Raw genomic sequence first — 15,678 nt, forward strand, 5'->3', positions numbered from 1 at the left:
TCTGTAAATTTGATTTAATTTTTTTAAAGGTCATTTCAAATGAAAAATACCAGGTGCCTAAGGATGGGCGGAAGCATGGAGTATCCATCAAATATCTTGATTACCTGTCCAAAGCTCTCTAGTGTTTGCAATAAAATAATCTCTTTGTCAGACTGTAGATGGTATAGAAAGGTGAATACATAACACAGATTCATTTCAGGTGCCATAATGAAGCTTTAAGAGTAAACTGATTAGACTGGGCTACTAACAGCTGTGTTAGACAGAATTCTAAAATGACTTTCAATATTTACTACACTGTCAGTCTTCTGCATAATTCCTAGTACTGAAAATAGTGTTTTGTTTCAAGGTTATGTTATGTCCTCTACAATTCAACTTAAAATAGGAATATTTTCTAGTTGAGACTGACCTAATCACATGATCCCTTGAAAAGCAGAGTCTTCTCTGACTGGTGGCAAAAGAGGAAGTCAGAGATTCAAAGTATAACTGAGTCTACATGCCATTGCTGGCTTGAAGTTGGAAGGGACCATGAATCAAGGAATGTAGGTGGCTTCTAGGAGCTGAGAGTGGCCTTCCACTGACAGACAGCAAGGAAACAGGGACCTCAGTCTTCCAACCTCAAGGAAGGGATATACCAAGAATACAATTGGAAATGAATTTTCTTCCAGAACTCATCTTGTCCAACACGTTGATTTTGGACTTGCAATAATACCCTGAGTAGAGAATCCTGCTAATTAAGCCAGACTTATAACCTATAGAACTTTGAAAAAATCAGTGGGTACACTTTTTTATTTGTAATAATTTATTACACAGTAACAAGAAAGAAATACAATAGCATAGCCTGAAAAAGTGTCACAAATGGTGAGGCACTATTAGAAGCCCCAGGAGGGGGTCAAAAGTCTGATATAGTCAGTTTGCCACGGAAGGGAAGGGGCTACATCTAATTTAATGTGGTTTCCTTCATAGTGAGGGAAACAGGCCAACATTTTCAGGAGTTACAATTCTTGCATGCAGTGGTGGCTTCTGTATCACAGTATGTAGTCCTTTACTGGGTGTCTTGCATTGACATTTTAGATCAGTAAGCATCCAAGTGTCAATGGTCATGACCCAATCACTCTAGATTTGAAAAGCAGTATGATTTCAGTTAGTCTCCTCAAAGGATGGGCCTTTGCCATGGGCATCTATATGAGTGATCCAGACTGTGCAATCAATAGCCTCAATATCATTTAACAGTTTGTGGCCTCAAAGAGGCTACCTTTAATCTGCCAATCCATAGTATCTAAAGTGGCAGACCAGTCAGCTAGGCCATTGGTAATTGTCCAAGAGTCAGTGAAAATATAACATAATTTATCAATGGTAGCATTGGCCAGAGCTATGAGAATTCCCTTTATTTCTGACTAGTGACCAGTAGAAACATGCCTGATTTTAGTTTTACATGGTTAACACCCAGGTTGAACAAGAGTAGAATCACAATAGCCACTACTGAGGTTTTTCTGTTTTGTTTTGTTTTTGCGGTACACGGGCCTCTCACTGTTGTGGCCTCTCCCGTTGCGGAGCACGGGCTCCGGATGTGCAGGCTCAGCGGCCATGGCTCACGGGCCCAGCCGCTCTGCGGCATGTGGGATTCTCCCGGACCAGGGCAAGAACCCGTGTCCCCTGCATCAACAGGCGGACTCTCAACCACTGAGCCACCAGGGAAGCCCACCACTACTGAGTTTTAACTTTGCCAAACCAGCAGTGAATCAGGGCCAGGTATTTAGGAAAACCCATAAATCAAGACCTATAAAGAGCCCAGTGCCTTTGCTTCAAGTGGTGGAATGCGACATAAGATTTTCCTCAAAAGGATAGCTGCCACTCCATCATGCAAAATTGAGATGGCGCTAGGACTAGGCCATTTACACCCTTGAATTTTCATTTGACAGGTGAGCTTGGTTGGGCCCTTCTCATCTTATTAACCTTTAGTCAGAGTCAACCCATCTCAAAATGCTGATATCAGACCAGAGAGTCACAGGGATCTTCATGGGTCAAACTTTCAGTTTTATTGAGAGATCAGAGGCAGGTCAGTAACTGCTTTACAAAAGGGATTTGCCTGGTGGCTCTGCGAGAGAAGCAATGTGTACAAAACCCCAAGGGATGCCTCTGGGAGGAGGCAGCCTACTGTTGCCAGAGGCTCCAATCTGCAGCATAGATCTCAGGGGACACTAGGGTTGTGGGGCCCCAAAGGTAAAGAGAGAGCCACAACTGAAGTCAGCTTCCACCATAGCTGGTTGATTCAGGCTCCAAGCAAAAAACTCTGCTTTCTGGGTAATCTGTATGGAGGTCCAAGTAAAATGCCTAAGTGAAGTACACACTGTCTCTAATACTCAAAGGATTCATAGGGTACTTATCTTCCTTTTGGTGGTAGATGGCCAGTGATGTAACAGAGGAATTTTCACATATTCAAACACCTATGCTTGATGAATAGGAACCTGATTTGTGTCAGGGTTTATCAAGCACCTCTTTTGTTGAAGATATGGTAATACTACATTCAGAACTGAGACTGAGGCTTCTGACTTGGCCTCCAACTGGACCTGGTCTATGTGGTAAAAGTTTTGGACTCAGAGAGTATGGGTTTTTGTGTCATATTGTGACCCCTCAGTAGTGGCAAATGCCAGGGAAGTTTAAGCATCCCTAGGGGAACATGGCAGATGTACACTGGAGGACTTTTCAAATGAATGTGAAATAGTGTTGGTTCTTAAGTGTCAGTGGAATAGAATAAAAGGGTATTGGTAATGTGTACAGCAGCATATCACGAGTCATCAATCCTGGCAATAGATTCCATTGTAGTCACTTTGTCTGGAAGAGCTGGGGTTACAGGAGCCAACACTGATGATATTCCACTCTGGAAATCTCCAGCTCTTGTTACCCTTTCCCTTGGCCATGCAGGGCTGTTATATTGAGATAGTGCATTTTCAATACTCCTGCTGTCTTTAATTCCTTAATCAGGATTGTGATTTTCCTTTCAACTCCTGGGATTATACATTATTTTTCTTGGACCACATGGGAACGGACAAGAATCACTCTCCAAAAACCATAATTCAAAAGGAGTCATGTGCCACAATGTTCATTGCAGCTCTATTTACAATAGCCAGGACATGGAAGCAACCTAAATGTCCATCAACAGATGAATGGATTAAAAAGATGTGGCACATATATACAACGGAATATTACCCAGCCATAAAAAGAAATGAAATTGAGTTTTTGTAGTGAGTTGGATGGACTTAGAGTCTGTCATACAGAGTGAAGTTAAGTCAGAAAGAGAAAAACAAATGCCATATGCTAACACATATATATGGAATCTAAAAAAAAAAAGGTTATCAAGCACCTAAGGACATGACAGGAATAAAGACACAGGCATAGAGAATGGACTTGAGGACATGGAGAGTGGGAAGGGTAAGCTGGGATGAAGTGAGAGAGTGGCATGGACATATATACACTACCAAATGTAGAATAGATAGCTAGTGGGAAGCAGCTGCATTAGCACAGGGAGATCAGCTCGGTGCTTTGTGACCACCTAGAAGGTTGGGATAGGGAGGGTGGGAAAGAGATGCAAGACGGAGGAGATATGGGGATATACCAAAGCTGATTCACTTTGTTATAGAGCAGAAACTAACACACCATTGTAAAGCAATTATACTCCAGTAAAGATGTTAAAAAAAAAAAAATCACTCTCCATATGCAGCAGTCCCTAAATGGGAGAATCTCCTTTGACACTTTATGAGCACTTAAAGGGCAAGTAGGTAAAAAATATGAATGCCAGTTATACATTTCACATCAACAGTATATTGATTTGGCACTGACAGAGTCACTTTTGGTTCATAAACCATATAAGTTGAATTTGTGTGTGTGTTCAGGCACGTGTGTGTTTTCTTCTACAGGAACAAAAAGCAGTCTAACCCTCCTCCCAAGGGGAGTGCAGAGCAGTCAGGAATGCAGGGGAATCTAGCCTAAGAGGGGAGGTTTTTATCTTTTGTTTTTTTGCTTCAGAGACAGCCCTGCCTCCTCTGCTGTGTACCAGTTGGTTTCTGCCAGCAGTCAGAAACTCAGAGCTCATTTGCTCTCACCTCTTTTGCTTCCCGCTTTCAACTACTTCTGCACATGGCTCCTCATTATCCACAGATACATTGCCTGCCAGCTGGGGAGTGGGGATTGCTGTCCCATTGTCACAATAACTTGTCTTTATCTTCCCATCTAAGGAGAGTGTGCAAGATTCAGTGCACCAGTTTGGTGGCTTAATTTACTCTTAACTCTTACTTCTTATCCTCTAAATCTACACTTATTTGTACACCTAGGACAGTGGGAGCCCCTTACTTCCTCTGAGTCCTGTGGGATAAAAAAGGGCTTGGTTTGGTGTCTATCCTCTCTCCAGGTAAACTTCATGAGGAAAGTCATATTGCAGCAGACATTTACTAAGACTTAGAATTGCAGATATTTAGAGCAATTTTTAATGCCTCTGTATATATTTCAAAATCCGCAGGTTTTGCTGATGGATTTGGATGTGAAATATGAAAGTGTAAAATTACTCCAACTTTTTTTTGTCAGTTCTACTGTATGGATGGAGTTGATTTTTAAAAATTACAAAATATTATGAGATTGAATTTGTAAGCAGTTCATTCAAAATTGGAGTTTTAGTAGACCAGATTGATGAACAGAGAATGGCTTAAGGAATTTGAGGGAAATGTGTGATTATGAATATTAGCCATGGAACCAAAATGGACAAACAGGGAAGTGAGAATTTGAAGATGTTTAGCAATAGTGAAGAGGGAATAGAAACAATGGTTTGTATATTCTAATAGAATTAATGAATTGTAGGTGATGGCATACAAGAAGGAATTGTCTTGACATACAAGAGGTAAATTTATCAGGGTGGAATTGTTGAAGTTGTGACTACAGAGTGATTTCAGTAATAAAAATTACTAAGCCAAGTGTACTTAATTTTTGCTCTTACATAACACATTACCACAAATTTAATGACTTAAAACAACTTACATTTGTCAGTTGAGTTTCCACAGGTCAGGAGTCCAAGCATGGTCTAGCTGAGTCCTCTGCTCAGTGTCTCACAGTTCTGCCATCAAGGTGGTGACTGGAGTCTAATCTCACCTAGAGGGCAAACTAGAGAATAATCCACTTCCAAGCTTATTCAAATTGTTTTGCAGAATCCATTTCCCTGTGGTTGTAAATCTAGGGGTCCTGTATTCTTACTGACTGTAGGCTGAAGACTTCCCTCATGTCATATGGTCCCTGTTATGTGGCCCTCACCAAAGGCAGTTCACAACAAGGATGTTTGTTTCTTCAAGGCTGGAAGGAAAATCTCTCATTGTAATCTGCTAAGATAGAGTGTAATAGAATGGAATTGAATCAACTATCTCATCCCCTTTGTTGTATTCTCTTGGGGAGAAGCAGGTCCAGGTTCCAACCTTAGTCAAGGGTAGAGAATGACACACCATGGGTCCCCTTAGGATATGTTTGACACACAACATGTTCAGGATTGAGTTATTTATAACTGACTAATGGTAGGTGAATGGGTGATAAGATATTTTTAGACATTAACTTTGTGATTTTTTTCCTTTGAATTCTATGAATAATATGTTTTAATTTTGTTGTTCTTACTGAAGCTCTCTATTCCACTTTCACTAACACAGTTGTGTGACGTTCAATTATACCTTACCAAAACATGAAATTCTCAATTTATTAAATGGGTTTGATAAATATAACATTATTTTTTATTTTCATATGAAAATATTTGGTGCAATGCCCACAAAACAATGAATAATTCTTATCCAAAGAATTACAAGTAGAATGCCATAAAAATACATAAAATTATGAATAAAAAATCATGTCCAAAGAAGACATGTAAATGGCCAACAGGCACATAAAAAGATGATCACATAATTACTTATCAGGAATATACAAATCAAAACCACAATGTAATATCACCTCACACCTGTTATAATGGCTGTCATCAAAATGTCCAAGAGAAAACACATGTTGGTGAGGATGTGGAGAAAAGAGAAACCTTGTGCACTGTTGGTGGGGATGTAATGGTACAGTCAATATGGAAAACAGTATGAAGGTTCTTCAGAAAATTAAAAATAGAACTACCATACGATCCAGCAACTCCACTATTGACCAACTAAACAAAATCAAACATTGACATACATCATACAATGTTGAAAAATCATTGGTAACTGATTATTAAGCTTTCAAAATTGTTAGCTTATGCTATTTTAGAGATAAATAACTATTAATATAAATAATTATTAATAATTAATAAATAACTACTAATTATTAACTAGTGATAAATAATTATTGATAAATATAACAATTATTAATATAGCTATATTAATATCTTAATAAACAATTTTAAATTATATATTATATATTTTTATACATATATAAAAAGCTAAAATGGTACTGTGTTATTTTCAGAAAATAAAAAGCAATTGAACACATAGGTACACTCAAATTTAGTAAGGAAGAAAAAAAGGTATGTGTGCATATAAATATATGTGCATACTAAATTAAAGATATGTAGATATATATATAATAAGCCAAAATCTTCCATATAACCTATCAACTGAAAATTGTTTTCCTCATAAAATAATCCAGAATTTATGACAACCCCAAATTTCTTATAAACTAAAAATTTCAGTACTTTCTTTATATGTATTCAACAACTGTCTAGAGTTCAATAGATTCATATGACCCAAGAAAGAAATGAACCTAATAAAACTGTAAACTCATTGAGTTTTGAAAGGCCATGACCATGGAAATAGAAGTGCAACCTTTTAAATTGAGAGGGTAGTGTAAATATATGCTACAAGCTCTAGGTATATACCAGTCACAGGTAAAACTGGATGTAGAAAGAGAGAATCACTGACTGGTGGCAGGAGCCTTATAAAAAAAAAAAAAAAAAAAGAATTGTGTGAAAAGAAAAATCCTTTTCATTTAAAGTAAGTGTTCTTGCTTTTGTTCTAAAATTGTTAAAGGAAAGGCAATCACTTGATTTTATTATCAATTCCTTCTCTAATTAACTACCTAATACAATTATTTATTTGACACTTAATATATTAGTTTGAGTGTAAGTTAATTTTATGTGGTGTGAGTTTCAGGGAGAAAGAGTTATCCATGTATGTATTTGGAGAATCTGAAAATATATTTATTCTAAAAAATTTTTGAATACCAAATTTTTAAAAACCTTTTCTCATCTCTCTGCAGGCAACAGCTGACATAAAGAAAGACTATTTTTCTCTTCATGGATTAATTTTAAATTACTAAATTTTATAAAAATCTGACACTGATTACCTGCATTTTTATGTAAGCAAGAAAAAAAAAACTGACTTTTGCACTTTATATTGGCAAAATTGTAGCATGAACTAAGTAATGTTTCCTATTGTAAAAATCAACATTTTTAGGAAGTGTTGTTTAAGCTAACTTCTAAGTATTTCATTTTAATTTATGTGTAATAGTGTGTATTACTTTCCTATTGCCACTGTAGCAAATTAGCACAAACACAGTGGAAAATACAGTTCTGGAGGTCAGAAATCCAAAGTGGATTTCCCCAAGCCAAAATCAAGGTGTTAGCTGGGCCACATTCCCTACGGAGAGGACAGAAAAAAATTTATTTCCTTGTCTTTTCTAGCTTCTAGAGCTGCATTCCTTTTATTCCTTGACTCACGCCTGCCTTCTCCATCTTAAAAGCCAATGGCATTGCATCTTCAAATCCTTTTGAGTCTGTCTTCACATAGCCTTCTATCTTTTAAGAATCTTTGTGACTACATCTGGACCACTTGCTATCATCCAGGATAATTCCTTGTCTCAAGAACCCTATCTCAATCACATCTTCTAAGTCCCTTTCGTCATATAAGGTAACATATTCACAACTTCTAGATATTAGTACATAGACATATAGGGGTCCATTATTAAGCCTACCATACAGTATAAGGCATAATTTAGAAAATTGTTTCCAATCTTACTAGTTTCTGATCTAGTAGATTTAAATACCTCTAAGGATTATAATAAAGTATTAGAAAAACCAAAAGCTATTTGAATAGGAAAAATGAGTTATTACTGGTATTTAGCCTATAAGTTTTCTTTTTCATTTTAAAGGAGATTTTTCTTTCACTTCTCTAAATATTTATATAAAATACTTTACTAATACAGACCTTTCAATAAACTCAAATTAACACAGTAATTAGAATTTATGAAAGAGAATTAGCATAATATGCACGTTTATACTTTGATTGTCTTTATGTCTTTGATTGTCTTTGCTTATAACATAAAGCACACACCCATATACATGGGTGTGTGCGTGTAGATGTGTGCCATTGTGCGTGTGGCTCTGAACGTGGAAGACATAGATATGTGTATATGTGGGTGTCTGGGGGTGTATGGAAGTAAGTGGGAGTGTTACACAAGCACATATGTTATCTGTGGGCATGTATAGGAGGAGTATATTTGCATCAGTGGTTCACAACAAAGGGTGATTTTACCCATCAGGGACTGCCTGGCAATACGTAGATTTATTTTTGGTTGTCACAACTGGAGGAGACATGTGCTACTGATTTCTAGCAGGTAGAGGTTAAATAGTTTCCCACTAGATGCTGTTTAAACAACTACAATGCATAATGCAACCACGCATAACAAAGAATTATCCAGTGCAAAGCAAAACGCCAATAGTGCTAAGTTTGAGAAACACTGGTATAGTGTGGCGTGTGTGTGTGTGTGTGTGTGTGTGTGTGTGTAGGGGAGATTTTTACATGTATATTATAAAACTTGCACAGAGTAAGCAATCAATAATCTTTTCTGCGATTTTATGCTTTATGTCCTAAACAAAACCAGAGGCCAACTCCTCACGTTCCTTTGCATCATTGGTATCCAACACCCCCAGAAGGTTCTTGCTATTCTTGCCTGACAAACCATTTACTGAGAAACACTTAGCACCTATTCAATATGAGTGTGAGACACAAAAATTTCTCCAAACCACAAACAGACATATCCAAACAAAGATTCCTTTTTGCAGGCTCTCAGAGAAGAAATTTTTAAGCTACTGAAAAAAACCCATTACCTTTAAGAAGAGAATAAGTAATGCCTAGTTAAAATTGAGTCTCTATGGAAATGGTTGATTTATTATTATTTGCTTTATTAATGCATAGATAATTGAATCTATTTTATGTTTGGAATCTATTTATATTGGATGTAGCATATTATTATTATTTTTTTTTTTGTGATCAAATTTATTTTTTGTTTAAATTTCATTTACTTTGTTTTACTGTAATTTACACAAGAGACTGCCAAGTAAACTAGATATTTTACATTCACCACACATTCCCTCAAATCTCCACAGTTGTTAGAAAAACATTAAAATCCATGCGCTGGGCTCTCATTTCCGTGTGCGTCTAAGCTCCCAATGATGCTACAGACGCCAGCGAGAGTTAAGTTCATTAAAAGGAGAAGGCTAGACTCTTTATTTCACAAAATTAGCAATAATCTTCCTGGCATCACTTTGCAGACAATGATTATGCTTTGACAAAACCTATCCTACAACGGTGCCCAGAGAGTAAACATCAGTCTTGATCCTGAGTGCACAGAGGACATGTGCGACGTGGGGTCTGCAGCTGAGGATAAAGGGTATCACAGCGCAGGAGTGATCCTAAACATCCTTGTCTAAGTCACTGTGATCACTTCAGTGGGGACACAGGTCGTGGGAAAACAAGGAGCAGGGAGGGCAGGACTGTCAGCAAATCAGATTACTAATGTGATATGACCACGTAGGGGCTTGTGTGCTGTAGGAGGGACGGGAGGTTAAAGAAGATGGTTTGTGACTTGAAGGCTTCAACAATACCACTCTATTCAAGCTCCCAGGACTGACAGGAGAAAAACTGGATTTGGACAGAGAAAGATAATAAAAATCTTACCTAGCTATTGTTCCTTTCTTTAAAAAAAAAAGGAAAAAAGAAAGAAAAAAGGGGCAGCAGCTTCTAACCGTCATTTTCATGATGCCTTTTCAGGATATGTTCTAATGACATCCTACTTGAGAGCACATCCCAACGGGTGGAACTGCGCTGGCCCCGGGCAGGGCCTCCTAACCATGTGCAGACAAGCCTCATGCTGCCTCTGAACCTCTTCTTATCTCAAAGGCAGCATCTCCCCCTTAAAGTATATTTCAACATGAAAAGAGCAAAATGTCATCACTATCTATATTCTACCGTGTAAGCTGTGAGGAATCTAGATCCTTTGCATAGTTTCCAAGCTGTAATTTCAGAAAGCAGTCATTTCAGAAACAAGACTCCATGGAAGTGCTGTACGTCCAATTTTTCTAAACAGCCTACAATCCTATTAATTTCTTTATCAATTTCTTTCTTTGCCTAACAGAAGCCTGAAAATTGTATAGTGTTTGTTATAAATCGCAGACTGTCATTTCCATTTTTGCTAGACTTGATGTAGAAAAATACTTGAAATTCAACATACAAAAATCCAATAAAAAATGGAATTTTTTTAAAAGGATCTTTTCCTTGGGGCAAACAAGTAAAAATTGGTCTGTAACTCTACTACTTACTAATAGATATTATCCAGTTTGGCTGTATGATAATGAAAATCCAGAAATAAATGATTATAAATACATTCAGAGTTACATTCCAAATTCCTTGGAATACCAAAAGATTTCTAATAAATTTTTCTGTGGGAGTCTGTTGATTATGGCACTAAAATTAAAATTTATAAGAGACTGATTTAAAAGAACAGAAAAGTAATAAAAGGCTACCTATATTGGTCCACAACTTGCCATTTATGAAACATACCAGCTAGTATTACACTGCAGTCAATTTGTCCATTAATGGTATTACTCTGATAATTATTAAAATCTGTTCCAGGTATATATATTGAAAATATTTTCTTTTGCATTCTTGCTGAAGATAGGTACAGTACTTTGGAGAAATTGTACTAATCCCTTCAGTATGTATGTACATATATACACTAGTGTGTGTATTTTGATCTGCAGCTCTACATGCGTTTTATATACAGCTACAGATAGACACACATATATACACACGTGGTTGGGACCTGTGCCTGTGGGCACATAACCACAAGCACACGTCTGGGAAACGTCAACACTGCGAGACATGGTCAGATTCTTCTTCACTCATCACTGGCTGCACTTGTTCCCCTTACTTGACCTTGATTACGTAAACAGTTTGATATTGTCTCTGACCCTACAGGGGACTCATCTAGACATCAGCAGCCGACGTGCCTCGGATGGAACCCTTCTTATGCATTGTTTCTAGTTCTTTCTGCGTTTCATCTTCCATTCTCCTAATATCTTCCATTGTCAGATCAATCCACTTGTCAATCCAACAAAAAAGCTGGCGATGAAAGTTTGTAAATATCCTTTTTTCTTGCTTCTGAATGAAGTTTTCTACTTTGCTTTGCAGTCCCCACCACTTGAATTTGATGGTCACCAGCTTATAGGCACACATCTGAGGACAGTCAGGGTTGCTTGCCAGCTCCTTCTTCCAGTTGGGTCCCAAAGGGCCTCTCTTGGTTTTGACTGACTGGAATAACGCTGGGTCTTCATCAGCTTTGTAGTCTGCTGGTTCAACTTGACTTCGATCTGCAATATCTATGTGGACAACTTCAACAGTTTTCCATGTGTTCGGATCTAAACCGTGTACATTTTCTAATGTTCCCAAGTCTGGTTTGTGCCATGTTTCAATCTTAATGAAGAAATCATCTTTCATATATTCATTCGTTACAATTGTTCTACAGTAGGGGTATGCGTTCCAGGCTTTCTTGTGAAACACCAAGGAGCCCTCGGGAGCAATCATCCTCACGAATGCAAGGACTTTGCTCTTCAGGTGATAAATTTTGTGTGTATACTGTCCCTTTTCTCCATCCTTTTCATAAGGTTCATTCTTTAAGACTTCAATTCCTTCTCCACCACCAGTCTCATTCTTACTGGCTTCTGCAACAGAGTAAAGCTGCCCAACCTGATACTCCTGAACCGAACATGGCAAAACCACACGGAATTCTTTAATCAGCACCATCTTCCCGGAACCCCTTCACAGCTGCCGCCACTACCTCTACCACCGCCGCCCTGGATGTAGCATATTAAATAGATCAAAGTGTAAAATGATCTTTTATTCCTTTCCTCATCCACAGTCCTTGAAAGGCTTTCTAGTATTAAAAGTCCTGCCAGTCGCTAATTACATCTGCTGTTTCCAGGAAAGTTCTCCTTCTCAGCTACATCATAAGTTATGCACTAGGTAGATGATTTAATGCCACCCTTTTCATTATGATTTCTATTTTCTCACTTTCCAGCTTTTTCAGGATCATCTTGGTAGAAGAAAAGGCTGAAAATGATATCACCAATTTATTACTGCATTTTTCTGGGGGCACTTTTCTTATTGAAATGACACTAAATCCACTGGGAGGCAGAAACTGTGGACTTGATGAGGATGCAACTCACACAGCTGTGATCAAAACTTTGACTCTGTTACTACAGCTGTCAAAATAAACTGACATGAAATATGAAAAAAAAGAGAGTTCTTATTTTTAACTGTCAGATACACTCTATAACCCTCTCAAAATATTTTGTCAGTTATATAAAAAATGCATACTTTTTCTGTCAAAAAGTTATAAAATGCACAATATATACAGACTGTGTACATGTCAAAGGCAAGTTTGTTTATTAGCACAAAAACACGCATGCTACAATCTCACAGATAAGGTTATTTCTGGCAATCTGAATACAGTTTATTTTTAAAGCATGTATTTATAGTAGCTACATGCTGTCAATTTATTTTCCTGAAATAATAATGCAGAATGTCACAGTTGATATTTAGCTATTATTATTAAACATTATTCCATATATAAAATGCTCTTTTCTCCCTGCGAAAGAATACTAACTGTATGCCTTTTGGGGATTCAGAGGAAAGATACACCTATTTATTTTTTTGTACTTTCTCTCACATCTATAATGGGATCTAAGTGGAAATATTAATAAATGAGTAGTTTTTCATCTATTTCTTAAAAAGTTTATGTTGTCTACAATAAATAACTGATATAAATAAATTATTTGATATATTGAGTTTGTGTACTTGTCTTTTGGTCTGCCTAAAATGCTACAGTTTTCCTCTTGTCTTTAAGAATATTTTACAAATACTTTAAAAAGATATCAGAAAGAATGGACAATCAGGCTGATCTCTGCCTGTGGGCTCATCTTTAATACATTATTATCTGTCTAATTTTCATTTTGATAAGCAGGGCAACCCAGATGATACCAAAGTCATTTATCTCCTGAGGTGACAACCGGTCCTTGATGAGCAAACATATTCACTGCAGAGAAAGACACACTGACATTTTATTTCACATTAAATAGGATTAGACAAAATAGTTATAAACTATCAATCATAAATCATTGGAAATAAAACTGTTCTTCTTTTTTCTATGGAAATTTCTGCAGCTGTGATTGTTTTATGATCATGAAATTTGACATCCAAATAGATAGCAGTCATCCCCTTGAATTGGGAAGTTTCTGGAATATGCAAATGAAAGTCAGATGATGTAAGAAAAGTGGCTTTCAGGTAGCAATTAGCATATGAAGAATTAGAAAACATTTTGAATTCCTGTCTTATTAACAACGGCTAACCAGTACAATAGAGTATTAATGGTTGATAAAAAGCCAGTAGTCCATACTCCACAAGAAGGAGTCTGACCTTTTCTTTTAATTTTTCTATTTCTTTTACATTTCCCAGGTTCTTGAGCCAAATTTTATAGTGAGAGGATAAATAGAGCCCTAATTACCTAAAACGGACCAAACACAGAATGACATCGTACTAGTCAATATGGAGAACTATGCATTTCACCAAGAATCTCTTTCAGAGATTTAATTTAAAAGTGAGACTACAAATATGAAAAGTAGATATTTCCTTCCCTATTAATAATGTACCTAGACTAATATTTGAAGAAAAACTTTACTAAAAGTGGTTTAATTTCATTTAGGACACATTTAAATATTTAATGAGAATGACATAAAGAAAAGAATGAGGGTACAAAGTGGTGAGGTCATTTTCATATATTTGGGGGAAACAAAACAAATTTAAAGTGGTCAAAATTTGTTAACTGTGATACATAATTACTACCATGAAATCATTAATAGTTATTTAAGTAAAACATATTGTATATTATGTTAAGCAATTAATTACTGAATAAATGTGCATTTTAAAAATTTCTTCAAAATCTATCTTTGGTGCAAATAGTCATAACTAATGGTTGAGCTGTGCACTGATTTTAGATCTGGAAACACGTCTAGAATATGTATTCTCTCAACTATGTATAACACATGGGGTAGAAACATTTCAAGTGATTTACATGGAGTGATCTTGGGCATGTCACTTTGTGTGTGTCTCCAGTTATTCACCTCTAAAACATGGGAAGTAATAGTGTCTGGCCTTGATTATTGTAATGACAAAATGAGACAATTTGTATTAAAATATTATGAGACTGAAAAGTGTCAAAATTTTAACAAATATTTGTGAAATGCAAGTATGTACCAGAAACTGTGCAACATACTGGGAGACACGGAGTTAAACTAAAATAGTTCTTTCTTTCACCTTACATACCAGTGAGAGACAGACAGTCACACTTTTAACATAATATGTTAAAGTGTAAACAAAGAGAAGCTGAATGACTCATCACCTACTAAGTTGCATTTAAAAATTACTACAAAAGTGTATTCCTTCAAACTTCAAAGTAGTTTAGTATCAAAATTTTATATCTTCCCCATTATTTATCATTTCCTGTTTATTTTATACCTTCAGCCTGGCAAACCTGCAGTAGTTTCTCTAGCAAAAATCTAATATCACAGAATTCTCTTTACCTTATTTTTTAGTTGAAATGTTTTTATTTCATATTCACTCTTAAAGAATATTTTTCCTGAAAAAAATTCTGGATTAACAGGTTTAAATTCCTTTCAGCACTTAAAGTTGTTTCACTGTCTGTGTCCTCCACATTTCTGAGCACAAGTCAACATTATTTAAATATTTATAGTATTGTTCTCTTGCATGAAATGAACGTTTCTCTGGTTAATTTCTCTTAACGTTTTATTTTCAGTAGTTTAACCATGACATGCCCAAGTATGGTTTTCTTTGTGTTTATCCTGCTTAAGACTCACTGAGCTTCAAGAATTTGCAAATTTATGTCTCCAACATATTGCAAAATTCTCTTCTATATTTTAAAAGATATTTCCCCCCAATATCTTTCCCTCAGCTAACCATCTGTGAATATATATGTACATATATCTTTGATAGTTTCCATAAGTTACTGAGGTTCTTTACATTTTCCATATTCTTTATTAATATATCTATATTTTATTGATTCTTTCCTCCAGTGTAATCTCCACTCTTCTGTCTAGCCTATTTAGTGAATGATTCTATAACAGAAATTGGGGTTTACCCTCTAGAATTTCCATTTTTCAGTTTCCATTTCTCTGTATTTCTTTATCTTTTCATTTATGTACTATTATTATATTTTCCTTTTTCCTTGAGTATATGATAATAGTTACTAATCTACTAATTCCAATATCTGACTCATCACAAGTTCAGTCTCCATGGATTACCTTTTTTCTTAAAAATTTGTCACTTTTCT

General features: G+C 36.2%; 1 pseudogene; it reads right to left on the reverse strand.

Annotated features, from left to right (window-relative positions):
* Nucleotides 1-9,242: 9,242 nt before the first annotated feature.
* On the reverse strand, nt 9,243-12,121 carry LOC117308822 (phosphatidylinositol transfer protein beta isoform pseudogene; annotated as a pseudogene).
* Nucleotides 12,122-15,678: the final 3,557 nt, after the last annotated feature.

The sequence above is a fragment of the Tursiops truncatus genome, chromosome 18, assembly GCF_011762595.2.
Source record: "Tursiops truncatus isolate mTurTru1 chromosome 18, mTurTru1.mat.Y, whole genome shotgun sequence".
In the NCBI taxonomy this organism is placed as follows: domain Eukaryota; kingdom Metazoa; phylum Chordata; class Mammalia; order Artiodactyla; family Delphinidae; genus Tursiops; species Tursiops truncatus.